General features: G+C 45.5%; 1 long non-coding RNA gene across 1 annotated transcript in view; it reads right to left on the bottom strand.

Moving 5' to 3' along the window:
• Positions 1 to 17,527, bottom strand: part of LOC124789657 — a 45,329-nt gene extending 27,802 nt beyond the window's left edge. Inside the window, exon 1 of the long non-coding RNA XR_007016149.1 lies at positions 17,409 to 17,527. This is a non-coding gene — a long non-coding RNA (uncharacterized LOC124789657). The remainder of the gene's footprint in view (positions 1 to 17,408) is intronic.
• Between the last annotated feature and the right edge of the window lie 2,011 nt (positions 17,528 to 19,538).

Below are 19,538 nucleotides of genomic sequence, written 5' to 3'. Positions count from 1 at the left end.
AAGGATCCCACGGATCGCGTAAAACGGACAACGATTTCACTTCTGAAGAAGACTTCCTTACCTGAGGGCACTACCAAAAAACTACGCCCTGGTGCGGCCGTTACACCTAGATTATACGGCTTGCCAAAGATCCATGCGCCCTATTGTTTCTAATTTGGGTGCACCAACTTACAACTTGGCAAAATATTTAGCGTCGGCTCTCAGCCCTCATGTGGGTAAATGTGAACACCATATTTCCAATTACACGGATTTTATTCAGCGTTTAAAGTTGCTTCGTCTTGGTACCTCTGATTTACTTGTTAGTTTTGATGTGGTGTCACTGTTTACTCGCGTCCCTCTTGAAGAGTTATTGATTTTAATTAATGAAAAACTTGATACGGAAATGACGAAGCTCTGCCGTCATGTTCTGACGTCCACCTACTTTTTTATTTGATAACAAATATTTCGAACAAACTGACGGTTTGTCTATGGGGAGTCCTTTATCCCCCATTGTCGCTAATCTTTTTGTGGAGGACTTTGAGGATATTGCCCTGAAAATCTCTTTTTTGAAGCCTTCGTTTTTTCTGAGATATGTTTCTTGTTTGGTCACATGGAATAGACTCTTTGCACCGGTTATTAGACCGTTGTAATTGTCTTTATCCGAACATCAAATTCACAATGGAAACTGAAAAGTAGGGAAAGTTACCTTTTTCCTACGTACTAGTTTATAGAACCCCTCCATGAACCATGGACCTTGCCGTTGGTGGGGAGGCTTGCGTGCCTCAGCGATACAGATAGCCGTACTGTAGGTGCAACCACAACGGAGGGGTATCTGTTGAGAGGCCAGACAAACGTGTGGTTCCTGAAGAGGGGCGGCAGCCTTTTCAGTAGTTGCAGGGGCAACAGTCTGGATGATTGACTGATCTGGCCTTGTAACACTAACCAAAACGGCCTTGGTGTGCTGGTACTGCGAACGGCTGAAAGCAACGGGAAACTGCGGCCGTAATTTTTCCCAAGGGCATGCAGCTTTACTGTATGGTTAGTAGCATGGAGAGCTGCATCAAACCAGTCTCTGGACTGAAGACCACAACAACACAGTTTATAGAAAAGAAGACGGTACTCTTGGACACAGTGTTTACAGGAAACCGACTCATACCGACAGGTATTTAGAAGTTTCCATCCACCTTTTCAACGTACAGGAGTCCTTCGGACCTTGGTTAAACGAGCATATGCTGTCTCGGATGCTCAGAATTTACCGCAGGAGCTGCAACATCTTACGGACGTGTTAATAATAACGGCTATACGGACCGACAAATTCGAAGTGCTTTTGAGTTTGGACCTATACCTGAACCTTCTGAAGACACTTTTAGGTCTGTGGCTTTTCTTCCGTATGCTAGGAATGTGTCCGCCAAGGTAGGTAGACTCTTGAAGAAATATGAGCTCAGATGTGTTTTTCGTCCACCAGCCAAGATTCGAGCACGTCTTGGCTCGGTTAAAGATGATTTAGGTTTGAGGAAGTCTAGTGTTTACAAAATACCGTATGAGTTTTTTCTGAGGTACTAATGAAGCTAAAAACATACTATCGTAATAGCAATAACTATTAGTCTGCAACTAAAGGAAATGCTGATATAATGTCCGTCCGACATCAACCCATCGAACATTCATGGGACCGTGTAGAGGTCAGTTCGTACCGTCAACGACAGGTGTATTGAACATCATCGCTAAACGCAATTATTGCAACCAGAAAAATCTGCGGTGGCTGAGCATTGCCTTACAGAGGGACACAGGATGCTATACAATGAGACGCAAGTAGTTGCAAATGCTCCGCGGTACTGTATCTAGCGCATGCGCTGTTGTTCTTCCGATGCATATAAAGGTGCAGTCATTTGCGAGTGGAATCAGTTATCGGCGAGAGAAGCGTAGCTTTCCTCACCTGATGATGGCGGCCAGGTGGACCGCTGAAATATTGTGTTCAGATGACAGTTTGATCCGGCTGGAAACCCGACAAGAATCTGATATACTAATACGCCGGGAACGTCTACATAGTCACAATACTGCGTGATATAACCACAGAAATCAATGTGAGAAGACGAACGTATCCGTTGGGGCAGTGTGGAGAAATTTGGCGTTGTTGGACTATAGCAGAAGACGACCGACGCGAGTAACTTTGCTAAGGCACATCATCTGCAGCTCCTCTCCTGGGCTCGTACCCATATCGGTTGGACTGGAAAACCGTGGGCTGGTTAGATGAGTCCCTATTTCAGTTGGTAACAGCTGATGATAGGGTTCGAGTATGACGCATACCCACGAAGCCATGGAACCAGGTGGTCAACAAGGCACTGTGGAAGCCTAGTGATGGCTCCATAATGGTGTGGGCTGTGTTTAGATGGAATGAACTGATAATTTAATGGAAATGGTTATGTTCGGCTACTTGGAGACCACTTGCAGCCGTTCATGGACTTCATGTTCCCAACCGAAGATGGAATTTTTATAGATGACAATGCGGATGTCACCGGGCCACAGTTGTTTGCGACTGGTGTTAAGAACATTATGGAGAATTCACGCGAATAATTTGCACAGCAAAATCGTCCGACATCAACCCATCGAACATTCATGGGACCGTGTAGAGGTCAGTTCGTGCAAAAAATCCTGCACCGTCAACACTTTCGCAATTACGTTCGGCTGTAGAGGTAGCACGGCTCAGTATTTCTGCAGGGGACTTCCAACGACTTGTTGAGCCAATTACACGTCGAGTTGCTGAACTACCCAGGGCAACAGGAGGTCCGACACGATATTAGGAAGTATTCCATGACTTTTGTCACCTCAGAGTAAACATTAATGGCTTGCTAGTGAGGCACGTATTTGGAGGTACTAATGAAGCTAAAAACATACTATCGTAATAGCAATAACTATTAGTCTGCAACTAAAGGAAATGCTGATATAATGTTGTTCAGTGCACATTCTTCAGTTATCAATAGAAATATCTGCACTTACACGCCTAACAACTTGTATATGGCAGTTGTTGTTTAGCATGGAAGCGATTTTACAATGTAACGTCCACGCTGGTTGATAGGAGTCGATGAACAACAACCTCGGTCTGACAACTTATGTGTAGGGATTTTCAAGATTCGTATCATTGGTCCCTAGTTTATTAATTGGGACCTAAACAGACAGAAATTCCTAACAGTAGCTATAGTACCTCGCAAATTCGGCGTTGTAGAAAATATTGATTACAAGAAGGGACATGATGTGTTACAACAGCGGGGAATAACTTCCATCGTAACATAGGGAGCTGTAGAGGGTAGCAACTGTAGGCAAAGATGGAGATTGGAATACATCCAACAAATAATTGATGACACTTGGTGTGAATACTACTCTGAGAAGAAGAGGTTGGCATTGGAGAGTAGCTCCTGGCAGGTCGTATCAAAGCAAACAGAAGATTGATGACTCGGCAAAAAATGTTTGTAGAGCGGCGTGCAATATTATGTTTTAGGTATTGGGGATGTTGATAAAATATCGATACACCGATACCTTTTGCAAAAATATACATAAATGTCAGCGATATTTTTACTCAAGGTATATCAATATATCTATACCAAAATCGCAATTTCTAGTGCCGATATTTTTATTTTGAATTTTTTTTATAATTTTTGGTAAATATTTGAAGTTGTTCTTTTGAAATTTTAGTCGAAAATTATTTTACTTTCACTGTGTGAAGGAGTCTCACTGCCTTTTGACCTTTGATCACGTCCAGTCTTTCTCCTTGATTGTGTGAAGCAAGTATATGTGGCACAAAAAAAGAAATCCCATTGCAAGTGGGGGGGGGGACGGTGTGAACGGAATAAGAACGTTTTCGATGTGAAGAAATAACACATAAGTTTCGTTAAAAATGTGCTATTTCTCCATATCAGAGTTCTTCAAATACAGGTGATGAAAATTATGAACAAAAATTTAAATGACAAGACCGGTCTTCGCAGTGGGCGGAGATGTGTAAGGAAAATTCTGACGTAACCGGCACTCGGCGCTGAGAACAGAAATTGCAACTGCTTCACATTACAACTGCAAGTCACTGGCGTTGGCGGAAATGAAGAAACAGGGAAGTCGACATAATGTGTTCTGAACAAATCCGATATGTGATGAAAGCGAAGGGCGGATCCATAACAAAGTTTTTATTATGCTATTTACATGCAGCTACCATTGTTAGAAAAGTGGCTATTGCCAAAGCTGAACGTGCGTTGTTTTCCTTTCAATTCTTGCTCTAAGGGCGTATAGGCCAGTTGCTAGCTTGCTGACGTACAGAATATCTATTAATAATCAATACTTAAAGATACAGCTCTAAAACCGGCAGTATATTTACAGTACGCAGCTGATATTTTTATAGGCCGGTACGTCGATATATCGATATATTCTTCGGTATATCGAGAGCCGATAATGACACTTTTTTAAATATCGATATTCGTATTCCTGACATTTTCAAAAATATCAACAGGTAAGGCATGTCACCAAGCCACTCGACTTGCTTCAGTAGTTCTCTCACAGGCTTTCTTGTCAGCAGCGGATAGCAGTTGTGGAAAAAATAGAACTGGCCAGCAAGATATTTATAAGCCTGACGGGGAACCGACCCTTGTTAATGAACAGGAGAACAATCCATCACGCAAAATGCTGGAAACTGTGACTTCAGTGCACCAGTCAAGATTTTAAAGCTGGAAGTGTTTTGGTAAAACCATCACCAAAGTATGCAATGCAAAACCTAGTAGCAAAATGACGCGAAATGAGCTCCGTACCGAATAGAAATGCAAACTATCCGAAAACAGTTGGTCGAGAAAAGGAAAGCCTGCAAGAAACGCCGACGAAATCTTAAATCCGTTTATCTGTGCAAGAAGGAATTAAGGGATTGTCGTGTCGAAACATTATCAAAAAGCACCAGATTCTGTATCTTCACAAATTTACTGATGTACATGACGCATCTCGTGGTCGTGCGGTAGCGTTCTCGCTTCCCACGCCCGGGTTCCCGGGTTCGATTCCCGGCGGGGTCAGGGATTTTCTCTGCCTCGTGATGGCTGGGTGTTGTGTGATGTCCTTAGGTTAGTTAGGTTTAAGTAGTTCTAAGTTCTAGGGGACTGATGACCATAGATGTTAAGTCCCATAGTGCTCAGAGCCATTTTTTTTAATGTACATGAGTCACAGCGTCCAGACGAACTCAACGCGTGTTGAGTTCTGCCGAAATTTACACTCTTTAGCGGTGTGTGCGCTGATATGAAACTTTCTGGCATATTAAAACCGTGTGCCGGACCGAGACTCGAACTCTTGGGTAGCTCACTCAATAGAGCGCTTGCGAGCGAAAGGCAAAGGTCCCGACTTCGAGTCTTGGTCCGGCACACAGTTTAAATCTGCCAGGAAGTTTCTCATATCAGCGCACACTCCGCTGCAGAGTGAAAATTTCATTACGGACACATCCCCCCAGGCTGTGTCTAAGCCATGCCTCCCTAACATCCTTTCTCCCAGGAGCGCTGGTCTTGCAAGGTTCGCAGAAGAGCTTCTGTGTAAGATTTGGAACGTAGCAGACGAGGTAATAGCGGAACCGGCACACAGCTTTAATCTGCCAGGAAGATGCATATGTGTATCAACCCACAAAAGACAAACGACTGCATGGATGTTTTCAGCAAGACGGAGCAACAGCACTCATTGCATGACAACCTTATACGAGTGCATGAGGTGTTCAGAGAGGAGAAGATACCCAAAGGAGAGAGTGACATCTCCTGTCCATCTCGCTCGCCTGGTGTCTGTGATTTCACCTGTGAGGTAAATTAAAGTCAGGTCTACTGCAGTCCCCGCACACTGGAGGAGCTACAGCAGAACACTGGAAATGTTGTTGCTGTCATCCCTCAGGCACAGCTGCTACGCGTGTCTCACTGTTTCATAAAGTGAGGGGAGCGCTGCATCGTTGTCAACGACGGCCATTTCCAGCATCTTCTGTGTTGTTCATTTACAAGGGTCAATCCGCCGTCAGCCTCCGGAATAAAGAGTGTTTATAACAAGTCCCTTAGAATTTCTGCCTCGATATTAATAATTCTGACTTTATTGCGAGAAATCTACAAGAATGTACACGACAGAGCACTGTGAGCAATGTCGTATGAGGAAGCGTGGAACGATTCCAAGCGCAAATGTCACAAAACCAACTCCTACAAGACACGACATCAAGAAAGCTGTCAATAAATTCATGCGAACTGCTCGTGTTACTAACGAACAGCGTTCGGGAAGGTCGGCCGTAGCAGATGCAACTACAGAAGAGACTCACGAAGAAGTTACTCGCACCACCTCAGGATCAACTGGAAGACTAACAATGAATTTAGTATACGTCTCTCTCTCTCTCTCTCTCTCTCTCTCTCACACACACACACACACACACACACACACACACACACACACACCACTATGTGGAAATCACTGCGGCTGGAATTGAATAAACATTCCTAACTTGTCGAAATTGTCCATAAACTTGAAGAACGTTGTCTATACCGTCATATAAGCTTTGCGTTACGACTTTTTGGATGTCGTTAGAAATGCAAATTTAATGTAGCACATTGTGTTCAGTAACGAGGTAACATTTCGCATCTGTGTACATGTGGATAGACATGGTTGTAGGATTTGAGCAGGCCAACAGCGAATGGGAACGTGACACGCCAAAGGGAAATGTGTGGATGGGAATTGCAAGATCGAAAGTATATCGACCATACATGTCTGCTGAGAAAACAATAATCGGTAACATCTATCTTGACCTAATGGAATGGTTTTTGGAACCACAGTTGATTCAGGTTGACATTTTCGATACTGCTGTGTACCAACAAGATGGACCACCTCGATAGTTTTCAGTAGTTATCTTGGCCAACGTGAATTCCACTTTTCCAGGGAGATGCATTCGTAGCGCATCTCTAAGACTGGGTTCCCTGTTCTCTCGATATGAGCCCAGTAGACTCTCCGTCTAGGGATTTATCACCTCCAAGGCGTATCATGTGAAAAACAATAAATTCACCAACTGAAATACCATATTTTTGCAGCTGTGGGAAAAATAACGCCAAATTTATCAGCAAATGTGTTCCGGGTTATCCAGGAACGATGGATGGTATGTGTAGGGCTCTCGACAGCGAGGTCATCATCGCCCTTACTCAACTAATTGGATACGAATGCGGTTTCGTTTTGTAAAAAGTATGCACCAAAAGGTAAAATATAAAGTGTAATCCTCAGCCACCCTGAGACACTCTCTCTCACACCAAAAGATGCATATCTCAAGAAAGTTTGTGATTAAAACATACAGGCTATAACTACACAACTGTGCCTCGTCGATAAATGGGAAATGAAGCAATCGCCCTGAAAACACATCAGAATGTTCTACCTAGGATCCTACTGACAAGGGAACCTCCCCATCGCACCCCCCTCAGATTTAGTTATAAGTTGGCACAGTGGATAGGCCTTGAAAAACTGAACACAGATCAATGGAGAAAACGGGAAGAAGTTGTGTGGAACTAGGAAAAAAATAGGCATAATATACAAACTGAGTAGTCCATGTTTAAGATATATAGCAGTAAGGAGACACTGTGCTCAGGAGCGCCGTGGTCTCGTGGTTAGCGTGAGCAACTGCGGAACGAGAGGACCTTGGTTCAAGTTTTGCCTAGAGTGAAAATTTTAATTTTTTATTTTCAGACAATTATCAAAGTTCGGGCACTCACACAAAATCAACTTCGATCTCCAAAATTCCAGGACATGTTCAGATTTGCTTGAACATATGCAGGATTTGACGTTCTACACACGGAAAAATTTGAAAACGTTAAAAACATGTTTTGACAGAACACAGGGAAAACTGAGCGACTGTGGAACTGTTGCATTCATTTGTTGCAGTTTATGTGACAAACTCTTATGTTTTCATCACTTTTTTTGGGACTGATTATCACAACCACAAGAAAACCTAAATCGGGCAAGGTAGAAGAATCTTTTTACCCATTCGCCAAGTGTACAAGTTAGGTGGGTCGACAACCTATTGCTGTCATGTGACGCACATGCCGTCACCAGTGTCGTATAGAATATATCAGACGTGTTTTCCTGTGGAGGAATCGGTTGACCTACGACCTTGCGATCAAATGTTTTCGGTTCCCATCGGAGGGGCACGTCCTTTCGTCTACTGATCGCACAGTTTTGCAGTGCGGTCGCAAAACACAGACACTAAACTTATTATAGTGAACAGAGACGTCAATAAACGAACGGACAGATCATAACTTTGCGAAAATAAAGAAAATAAACCTTTCATCGGAGGAAAGACTTGAACCAAGAACCTTTTGTTACGCAGGTGCACACGCTAACCACGGGACCACGACGAACCTGAACTTACACTATCCTTTATGTTGCCTATCTTGCAGATGGACTAGTCCGTTTGTATATTTTGCTTATTTTTTTCATAGTTCCATACAACTTCTTCCTGTTTTCTCGAGTGATCTGTGTTCAGTGTTTCAAGGCCTATCCACTTTGCCAACGTATAACTAAATCTGATGGGGGTGCGATGGGGAGGTTCCCTTGTGAGAAGATCACACATAACGCAGAATTTTAAAATACGGACAACATTTGATTCATAATCTAGAATGCCAGGTCGGCTGGTAAGTTGATTGGAGCCCACATGGTTTGGTATAAAACGCATTCTGTTAAAATGTGGTTTACCGACACCTGTGCACCACAAGCACTGCATACTGATGGATCCTCCTGCCTGAGGAGGAATCCATGAGTCGGAGGACAGTGCCCTATCCCGAGGCACGTTAAGAGCCCTGCCCTCCACGGCAGCCAGGAGGAGAAACGTCAATGGCGTGACACTGGTTGCACCGACTGCAGTTTGTTGTTCCACTCCAGCTTCCACAGACGCGCGACCCTGTGCCTCGACAGTTAAGTAACTGCATCTAAGAGGGCAACACATTCAGAAACTGTACAGGGTGATTCAAAAAGAATACCAAAACTTTAAAAATGTGTATTTAATGAAAGAAACATAATATAACCTTCTGTTATACATCATTACAAAGAGTATTTAAAAAGGTTTTTTTTTCACTCAAAAACAAGTTCAGAGATGTTCAATATGGCCCCCTCCAGACACTCGAGCAATATCAACCCGATACTCCAACTCGTTCCACACTCTCTGTAGCATATCAGGCGTAACGGTTTGGATAGCTGCTGTTATTTCTCGTTTCAAATCATCAATGGTGGCTGGGAGAGGTGGCCGAAACACCATATCCTAAATATACCCCCATAAGAAAAAATCGCAGGGGGTAAGATCAGGGCTTCTTGGAGGCCAGTGATGAGGTGCTCTGTCACGGGCTGCCTGGCGGCCGATCCATCGCCTCGGGTAGTTGACGTTCAGGTAGTTACGGACAGATAAGTGCCAATGTGGTGGCGCTCCATCCTGCTGAAATATGAATTATTGTGCTTCTTGTTCGAGCTGAGGGAACAGCCAATTCTCTAACATCTCCAGATACTGTAGTCCAGTTACAGTAGCACCTTCGAAGAAAAAGGGACCAAAAACTTTATTGGCTGAAATGGCACAGAAAACGTTCACCTTAGGCGAGTCACATTCATACTGAGTTGTTTCCCGCGGATTCTCAGTGCCCCATATACAGACATTGTGACGGTTGACTTTCTCGTTAGTGTGGAAAGTTGCTTCATCACTAAACACAATCTTTGAAACAAAAGATTCATCTGTTTCCATTTGAGCAAGGATAAAATAACAGAAATCGATTCTTTTAATCTTATCAGCTGCAGACTGTGCTTGAACCAATTTCAGACGATAAGGTTTCATAACTAACCTTTTTCGTAGGACTCTCCATACAGTTGATTGTGGAATTTGCAGCTCTCTGCTAGCTCTGCGAGTCGATTTTCCTGGGCTGCGAACAAATGCTTGCTGGATGCGTGCTACATTTTCATCACTCGTTCTCGGCCGTCCAGAACTTTTCCCTTTGCACAAACACCCATTCTCTGTAAACTGTTTATACCAACATTTAATACACCACCTATCAGGAGGTTTAACACCATACTTCGTTCGAAATGCACGCTGAACAACTGTCGTCGATTCACTTCTGCCTTACTCAATAACACAAAAAGCTTTCTGTTGAGCGGTCGCCATTTTAGCATCAACTGACGCTGACACCTAGTCAACAGCGCCTCAAGCGAACAAATGTACAACTAAATGAAACTTTATAGCTCCCTTAATTCGCCGACAGATAGTGCTTAGCTCTGCCTTTTGTCGTTGCAGAGTTTTAAATTCCTAAAGTTGTGGTATTCTTTTTGAATCACGCTGTATTTTCCTAGCAGGTATTGTTAGCTGCTTCATCCGATTCTTCATTACCGAGAATGATCACATGCCCTGGTGCACAGCAGGATGACACCTTCTTGCTCTGTATTTGTAAATGGAAAAGGTTGTCGTGGATCAGCTGAAGATACTTTTCTATTGAACACCTGTAATGGATAGCCTAAACGCTACGTAGGGAGTCGGTGCAGATAAGAAATTTGGTAGTAGGATAACTTCTCGTCTTTCCAGTGCACTCAAGACTGCACGTAATTCAGCGTCATACACTTTGAATTCACCACGTAAGCGAAACTCGACAACTTCTGGAAATAACACAGCGCAGCCGACTGAGTGATTTCGATTAGACCCATTAGTGTAGATGACCACATAGTAATAGCGCTCGGATAAAATTCTGTAAAAGATCGACTTAAAAACGTAGCCTGCAGTAAAATTATTGTTTTACACTGATAAATAATACTGGGTCTCCTTATCAACTACGGTGGCGAACGACTCCAGCCTCGAAGAAGCACAGGAATGCGGTCCGCACTGAGTGCCGCTAAGTCATGCTGCATGCGAATCTCGAATGCCTTCACTGCTCGTGGACTACACTCCTGGAAATGGAAAAAAGAACACATTGACACCGGTGTGTCAGACCCACCATACTTGCTCCGGACACTGCGAGAGGGCTGTACAAGCAATGATCACACGCACGGCACAGCGGACACACCAGGAACCGCGGTGTTGGCCGTCCAATGGCGCTAGCTGCGCAGCATTTGTGCACCGCCGCCGTCAGTGTCAGCCAGTTTGCCGTGGCATACGGAGCTCCATCGCAGTCTTTAACACTGGTAGCTGCCGCGACAGCGTGGACGTGAACCGTATGTGCAGTTGACGGACTTTGAGCGAGGGCGTATAGTGGGCATGCGGGAGGCCGGGTGGACGTACCGCCGAATTGCTCAACACGTGGGGCGTGAGGTCTCCACAGTACATCGATGTTGTCGCCAGTGGTCGGCAGAAGGTGCTCGTGCCCGTCGACCTGGGACCGGACCGCAGCGACGCACGGATGCACGACAAGACCGTAGGATCCTACGCAGTGCCGTAGGGGACCGCACCGCCACTTCCCAGCAAATTAGGGACACTGTTGCTCCTGGGGTATCGGCGAGGACCATTCGCAACCGTCTCCATGAAGCTGGGCTACGGTCCCGCACACCGTTAGGCCGTCTTCCGCTCACGCCCCAACATCGTGCAGCCCGCCTCCAGTGGTGTTGCGACAGGCGTGAATGGAGGGACGAATGGAGACGTGTCTCCTTCAGCGATGAGAGTCGCTTCTGCCTTGGTGCCAATGATGGTCGTATGCGTGTTTGGCGCCGTGCAGGTGAGCGCCACAATCAGGACTGCATACGACCGAGGCACACAGGGCCAACACCCGGCATCATGGTGTGGGGAGCGATCTCCTACACTGGCCGTACACCACTGGTGATCGTCGAGGGGACACTGAATAGTGCACGGTACATCCAAACCGTCATCGAACCCATCGTTCTACCATTCCTAGACCGGCAAGGGAACTTGCTGTTCCAACAGGACAATGCACGTCCGCATGTATCCCGTGCCACCCAACGTGCTCTAGAAGGTGTAAGTCAACTACCCTGGCCAGCAAGATCTCCGGATCTGCCCACCATTGAGCATGTTTGGGACTGGATGAAGCGACGTCTCACGCGGTCTGCACGTCCAGCACGAACGCTGGTCCAACTGAGGCGCCAGGTGGAAATGGCATGGCAAGCCGTTCCACAGGACTACATCCAGCATCTCTACGATCGTCTCCATGGGAGAATAGCAGCCTGCATTGCTGCGAAAGGTGGATATACACTGTACTAGTGCCGACATTGTGCATGCTCTGTTGCCTGTGTCTATGTGCCTGTGGTTCTGTCAGTGTGATCATGTGATGTATCTGACCCCAGGAATGTGTCAATAAAGTTTCCCCTTCCTGGGACAATGAATTCACGGTGTTCTTATTTCAATTTCCAGGAGTGTATATCTGAATAGTAGCTACATTGGAAGGGATGGAACGGAGTGAAGTGCCGGCAACTGTGGGGTGGGGAGTGGGTGCATACATGACACAGCATGAGAACCAGCCACTGGATGTGAGTGGTGGTTTACCAGCTCAAAATGAGAGGCTAGGAACCGGACTTGTCCTATATGATCCTGTCCGCCCCGACAGCTGATGGTCAGTGCGGTGGTTTTTTACGCCAAGGGGCTCGGGTTCGATTCCCCGCTGGGTCGGAGATTTTCTCCGCTCAGGGACTGGGTGTTGTACTGTCCTCATTATCATTTCATCATCATCAGTGGAAGGCAACGGGAAACCACCACTGGAATCACTTCCCTAGACGCTCATGCGGTGGATCTCTCTGACGAGGCTTCCCCCATGACAAGACCTGCCGTAAGGCTGAACACAAAGTTTTATATGCTCCGTCTGGTCGAATCCCCTCATGGTGAATATCAAGGAGCGATCCTTAAGATAAGATAGCCTAACCGAACTGCAAACCGTGCATCCATGGTCAAAATGGGATCACTTTTAAAATTGGAGCCGACATGTTCCATCTGCCCCCCATGACCTGTGGTCGAGGTATTTTAAAATATTCAATGCCTTTAAATCTTGGGTTTTAATATTGTTGAGAAGTGGTAACCATGTCAGTTGATCATCAAATGTGAGACCCAGAAACCTTACTGAACTTTTAAAATTGAGAACAGTGTCCTTCAGTTTAATTATAGGCAGGTTAAAAGGGCGACAGGCACGATTAAAATTAACAGAAACATATTCCTCTGAGGAAAATCAAAAACCTGCGCTATCTGCCCACTTCTCCAACCGTCGTATTGTCAGTTGCAACTGACGAGTAGTTGTTTCAAGGCTAGAGGAGGAGCAAAGTATTACAAAGCTGTCCACGAACACTGAACATCGAAAAGGGGACTTTACCACAAACATATTACCACTGATGGTAATAGCAAAGAGAATCAGACCTAAAAATCACAACGCCATATCGAAAAATTGGGACTTGTGCTTACATTCGCATGGTCATGGCATTGAAACACACTAAATTTTTGTTAAGAAACTAGCTGAGTACCTGGCGTTGCCCAGATTTGTATTTATTCCAATTAATTATATCTCTGTGTGCCTCCGCCTCCCCTCTCTCTCTGTCCATATCCTTCTCCTCCATCTGTCTGACAACCTCTTTCACCACCAGTCTGTTAACTCGTCTTGCCCCTCTCTCTGTCCATCTGCTTCTTCGCCTTCTCTGTCCATCTGTTTCTCCGCCCTCTCTGTGCATTTGCTTCTCTGCCCTCTCTGTCTATCTGCTCCTTCCCCCTCCATCTGCAACCCCCTGCTCTCTTTGTCTATCTGCTCCTACCCCCTCTGTCCATCTCCTTCTCCACCTCTCTGTGTCCATTTCCTCCCACTCGCTCTCTCTCTCTCTCTCTCTCTCTCTCTCTCTCTCTCTCTCTCTCTCTCTTCTCTCTCTGCTCATTTCCTCGTATTTCCTTTCTCTAACCATCTCCTCTTCACTTTCTCCGCCGTTTTCTCCTTCCTGTCGCTCTGATCACCTACTCCTCCCTCATCTTCCTGTTCATCTCCTCATCTTTCCTTTCTTTGTGCATTTCCTACTCCACTGTCGAATGTCGCCCTGCAGTTTCGTATTCACGCAGCTCAATGTTTATGACGTCATATCTGTTTAAGTATGTATTGTGCGATGACATAACTTAGGAAGTAAATCCAGTGGTATATGTGGAGACTGTCTTCTAAATGTGTTGCGAATAGAGTTATTAGTAAAGAAGTAATAAATTAAAAGTTCATCACTGATGCGGTAATTTTACTGCATGAACAGCAAAAATAAAGCAAGCAAGTAAATTTTTTGTTTCATCATTTTGTGTGGGGGGAGGGGAGAGTTGAGTAAGAAAAAGGCTCATAAAGATGATAAATTATGTGTAAAGTTGATTGCAAGTAAATAAGAGCACCGTTCTCAAATACTGGATGAATGTAGTGTGGCTGTTTGCATGTTGTGAGCTCCCTTTGAGAAGTAGATTGTTCTTATCCTTGCAGGTGACAAGAGTAGCATTTGTCGACTTCGCAACAGCGTATGATGCGGTCAACCACCAGCTACCACTATTCAAGGCCTACAATCTGACTAAAGATTTAGGTCCAACCAGACTCATCGCCTCCCTTCTGCAGCATCGCACGTTCTTCGTCGACTTTCAAGGACAGCGTAGTCGATGGAGGCTACAGAAGAATGACCTCCCGCAAGGAAGTGTTTTGGCTCCAATTCCGTTTAATATATACACGAACGACCAACCCATAGCCCCAAACACCAGGAGCTTCTTATATGCTGACGACCTCGCTCTAGCGACGCAGAGTACAGATTTTGAATCCGTAGAGAACAAACTCACGAATGCCGTCGAAGGTCTATCCAGATACTACAACACAAACCAGCTTAAATCAAACCCTTCAAAGACCCAAGTGTGTGCTTTTCATTTGAGAAACAAGGAAGCCACTCGCAAGTTGAAAATAAAATGGTCGAGGGTCGAACTGGAATGCTACGACGCTCCAAAATATCTAGGAGTGACACTTGATGGATCTCTCACTTTCAAAAGGCACTGCATGAAATGCGAGTCGAAAGTTTCCATCAGGAACAATCTCCTACGGAAACTGGCCGGATCACAGTGGGATAGTCAACCTCAAACAATCCGAACATCTGCAATGGTTCTATGCTATTCTGCGGCAGAGTTTGCCTGTCCTGTTGGGTATAATTCAACTAACGCCAAACAGGTGGATGTAGCTCTCAACAAAATCTGCAGAATTATAACAGGTTGCCTGAAATCCACTCCAGTCGAATGGCTTTACCACCTCGCAGAAATAGCACCACCACCTGTTCGAAGAGAGATAGCTGCGAACAGGGAAAGAAAGGCAGTGGAACAGGAAACTATCCATCCTCTGTATGGTCATGAACCGCATCCGCAACGACTGAAGTCATGGGAGGGTTTCCTTAGGACATTGAAGGAACTTAGAACCACTGCTGAAAAAACTAGGTTCCAACTATGGAGGGCTACGACCTACCTTCCTCCTGGTTGGAAAAGAGTTGTTGAAGCTTTATCTTCAGGTCATGACGTGGAATGGACAACTTTGAAGTCCCTCAATAGACTGAGATCCGGAGTTGGAAGATCAAAAGTTAACTTGGCAAGATGGGGATACACTGATACATATGATATTCGGTGTGACTGTGGAGAAGAGCAGACAGTTCGGCACATGCTTCGGTGTCGACTGTGTCTAGTCTCCTGTACAGAAGATGATCTTCAACGAGCAACAGAAAATGCACTGAAAGTGACCAGGTTTTGGTCAAAAGGAATTTAATCATAGCTGTGTAAAATGTATGAACATGTGCCTGTATGTTTCTGACTCGAGAATAAAAAAAGAAAGTGGTTCTTTCTAGGCAGTAAGTGATTCATGTACCAAGTATGATTGAAATCGATCAAGTGGTTTAGTAGGAGATATGGAACGTACATACATACACACTTACATACCCTTTTATAATACACGGATGGGCTAAAACATTATGACATCCTGCTCAATAGCTTGTTCGACGCTCTTTGGAACGAAACACATTAGTGATTCTGCGTGACAGGGATCCGGCAATTTGTTGGTAGGTTTGTGGAGATATGTGGCATTAGTTGTCTATTCGCAGGTCATGTTATTCGACTTAACAACAGGCCACTGAGTTACGTACGCGGTGATGGTGTCCGAAAGCGACTCAGATGGGTACCATAGGATCTACACTAGGCGAATTTGGTCGCCGAGACATCAACGTGAGTTCAGTATAATGCGCCTCAAACCACTGGAGCACGGTTCTGGATCCGAGACACGGACAATTAAATTACTGAAAGGCAACATGACCGCGGAAGTGGACATCAAGAACGAAGGGATGCACGTGGTTTGCAGCTGTCAGCGTGTCTTCAATTACTACCACAAGTCCCGTATAATACTGCTTTCACCAGCCTTCGTCCGTGGCGCTCTGCACTTTCGAACCGCCGTTCGCCTCGATAACGGCGTTTGTGGAGACGGCCATCGACCTAGCGCAGAAACATGTGGTTCACCTGAAGAGCCGACACGTTTCCATTGATCAATAGTCGAACCGTGATGGTTCAGTGCCCACTGAAATCGTAATGGAACATATCGCTGGGTGAACTTGTGAACATGTAATGATGGTCTGCTGCGGAGTGTCTTGTTCAACAATGTACGATGAACGGTGTGCTCTGAAATAGTTGTGCGTGTACCAGCATTGTGCTGTCTTGAAGAGATGCCACAGATCACCATTTATGCTACTTTACAGGGCAGACAAACCTACGAACCCCATGTTCTGTGAAGAGTCGTGGATGTCCAACCATTTAGCACCTATTGATAGTTTACTAAAAATGGTTCAAATGGCTCTGAGCACTACGGGACTTAACATCTATGGCCATCAGTCCCCTAGAACTTAGAACTGCTTAAACCTATCTAACCTAAGGACATCACACAACACCCAGTCATCACGAGGCAGAGAAAATCCCTAACCCCGCCGGTAATCGAACCCGGGAGATAGTTTACTCTGTCCTACCTCTTTTCCTAGATGCTCACGACAGTAGCACGCGAACATTCGGCCAGCTTCACCGTTTTCGAGTTACTTGTTCACAGGTTCTGTGTAATAATAATCTGCCCTTTGTCGAAGTCGCTTGTCTCAATGGATTTACCCACTTGCATCCCACATCCAGCTAGGGTGACACCCTGTCCGAGTCTGCTCCTCTTACATTCTTTTTCTATCGCGTGACATGTCTGCAACGCCGCCAGGCAGCATCCAACGTCGTGGTGAGCAGTGGTTATCATGTTTGGGTGCGTCAGTGTACGTAGTTTGTGTCGTTTATAGTACATAATTAAATGTTCAAGTGGAAAATTGAAAGTGAGCTTGTAAAGACTTGATTTTTTTTTTGTGAGTTTTCATTCTGCCCAGCCTGTATTTGGAGGCTTGTCTTTCTCGGCCGCCTCAGCTCATAGGGCCGATCGCCAGAGCGGCGAACAGCTGTGGGGAGCGCCACTCACCGTAGAGTCCTGCGGCGGTGAGCAGTCCCGAGACGCCAGTCAGGTAGGCGGCGGTGGGCGGCGCGAGGCGCGCACAGCAGGGCGCCGCGACGAGCGCGCAGAGGCGGCCGAAGGCGGGCACGGCGGCCGCGAACGCCGCCTCCTGCGTCGAGTAGCCGGGCACCGCCTCGCGCGCCAGCAGCGGCGTCAGCGCGCACACCAGCGGGCCGCTCAGCCGCCAGCACGCCTGCTGCGCCGCCGCCGCGTACGTCAGCCGCCTGCGAGCACACACACCACCGACACTTGTAGTCTGCGTTACACTCATAGAGTAAATATCTCTGGAGTGCGCATTGCGTTCTGCGCATGTTGTCAACATTAAACCTGGACTGTCACGTGTTTTCGGGACTTCGCTGTGCGTGTGTGCTTTCTGCAGCGTTTGAAGTTTATAATATCAAGAGTTTTTGTTGCGTTTCACCGTTTGTTTATAGTGTAATAGCGACGGTGAATTACTGTTGTTGCTACGGATGCAAACAAAAATATGCGAAAGGAGGGACAGTAACTTTTCATGGGTACATACCGTTGTTGTTGTTGTGGTCTTCAGTCCTGAGACTGGTTTGATGCAGCTCTCCATGTTACTCTATCCTGCGCAAGCTTCTTCATCTCCCAGTACCTACTGCAATCTACATCCTTCTGAATCTGCTTGGTGTATTCATCTCTTGGTCTCCCTCTACTATTTTTACCCTCCACGCTGCCCTCCAGTACTAAATTGATGATCCCTTGATGCCTCAGAACATGTCCTACCAACCGATCCCTTCTTGTAGTCAAGTTGTGCCACAAACTTCTCTTCTCCCCAATCCTATTCAACACCTCCTCATTAGTTATGTTGGCTGGGCTGTTTGGGAAAGGAGACCAGACAGCGAGGTCATCGGTCTCATCGGATTAGGGAAGGATGGGGAAGGAAGTCGGCCGTGCCCTTTCAAAGGAACCATCCCGGCATTTGCCTGGAGCGATTTAGGGAAATCACGGAAAACCTAAATCAGGATGGCCGGACGCGGGATTGAACCGTCGTCCTCCCGAATGCGAGTCCAGTGTGCTAACCACTGCGCCACCTCGCTCGGTTCATTAGTTATGTGATCTACCCATCTAATCTTCAGCATTCTTCTGTAGCACCACATTTCGAAAGCTTCTATTCTCTTCTTGTCCAAACTATTTATCGTCCATGGCTACACTCCATACAAATACTTTCAGAAACGACTTCCTGACACTTAAATCTATACTCGATGTTAACAAATTTCTCTTCTTCAGAAACGCTTTCCTTGCCATTGCCAGTCTACATTTTATATCCTCTCTACTTCCACCAAATAGCAAAACTCCTTTACTACTTTAAGCGTCTCATTTCCTAATCTAATTCCCTCAGCATCACCCGACTTAATTCGACTACATTCCATTATCCTCGTTTTGCATTTGTTGACGTTCATCTTATATCCTCCGTTCAAGACACTATCCATTCCGTTCAACTGCTCTTCCAAGTCCTTTGCTTTCTCTGACAGAATTACAATGTCATCGGCGAACCTCAAAGTTTTTATTTCTTCTGCATGGATTTTAATACCTACTCCGAATTTTTCTCTTGTTTCCTTCACTGCTTGCTCAATATACAGATTGAATAACATTGGGGAGAGGCTACAACCCTGTCTCACTCCCTTCCCAACCACTGCTTCCCTTTCATGACCCTCGACTCTTATAACTGTCATTTGGTTTCTATACAAATTGTAAATAGCCTTTCGCTCCCTGTATTTTACCCCTGCCACCTTCAGAATTTGAAAGAGAGTATTCCAGTCAACATTGTCAAAAGCTTTCTCTAAGTCTACAAATGCTAGAAACGTAGGTTTGCCTTTCCTTAATCTAGCTTCAAAGATACGCCGTAGGCTCAGTATTGCCTCACGTGTTCCAATATTTCTACGGAATCCAAACTGATCTTCCCCAAGGTCGGCTTCTACTGGTTTTTCCATTCGTCTGTAAAGAATTCGTGTTAGTATTTTGCAGCCGTGACTTATTAAACTGATAGTTCGGTAGTTTTCACATCTGTCAACACCTGCTTTCTTTGGGATTGGAATTATTATATTCTTCTTGAAATCTCGGGGTATTTCGCCC

This window comes from Schistocerca piceifrons, chromosome 3, assembly GCF_021461385.2.
Source record: "Schistocerca piceifrons isolate TAMUIC-IGC-003096 chromosome 3, iqSchPice1.1, whole genome shotgun sequence".
Lineage (NCBI taxonomy): Eukaryota > Metazoa > Arthropoda > Insecta > Orthoptera > Acrididae > Schistocerca > Schistocerca piceifrons.
Note: the sequence above shows the minus strand (reverse complement) of the source record. Positions and strands in the feature narration are given on the sequence as shown.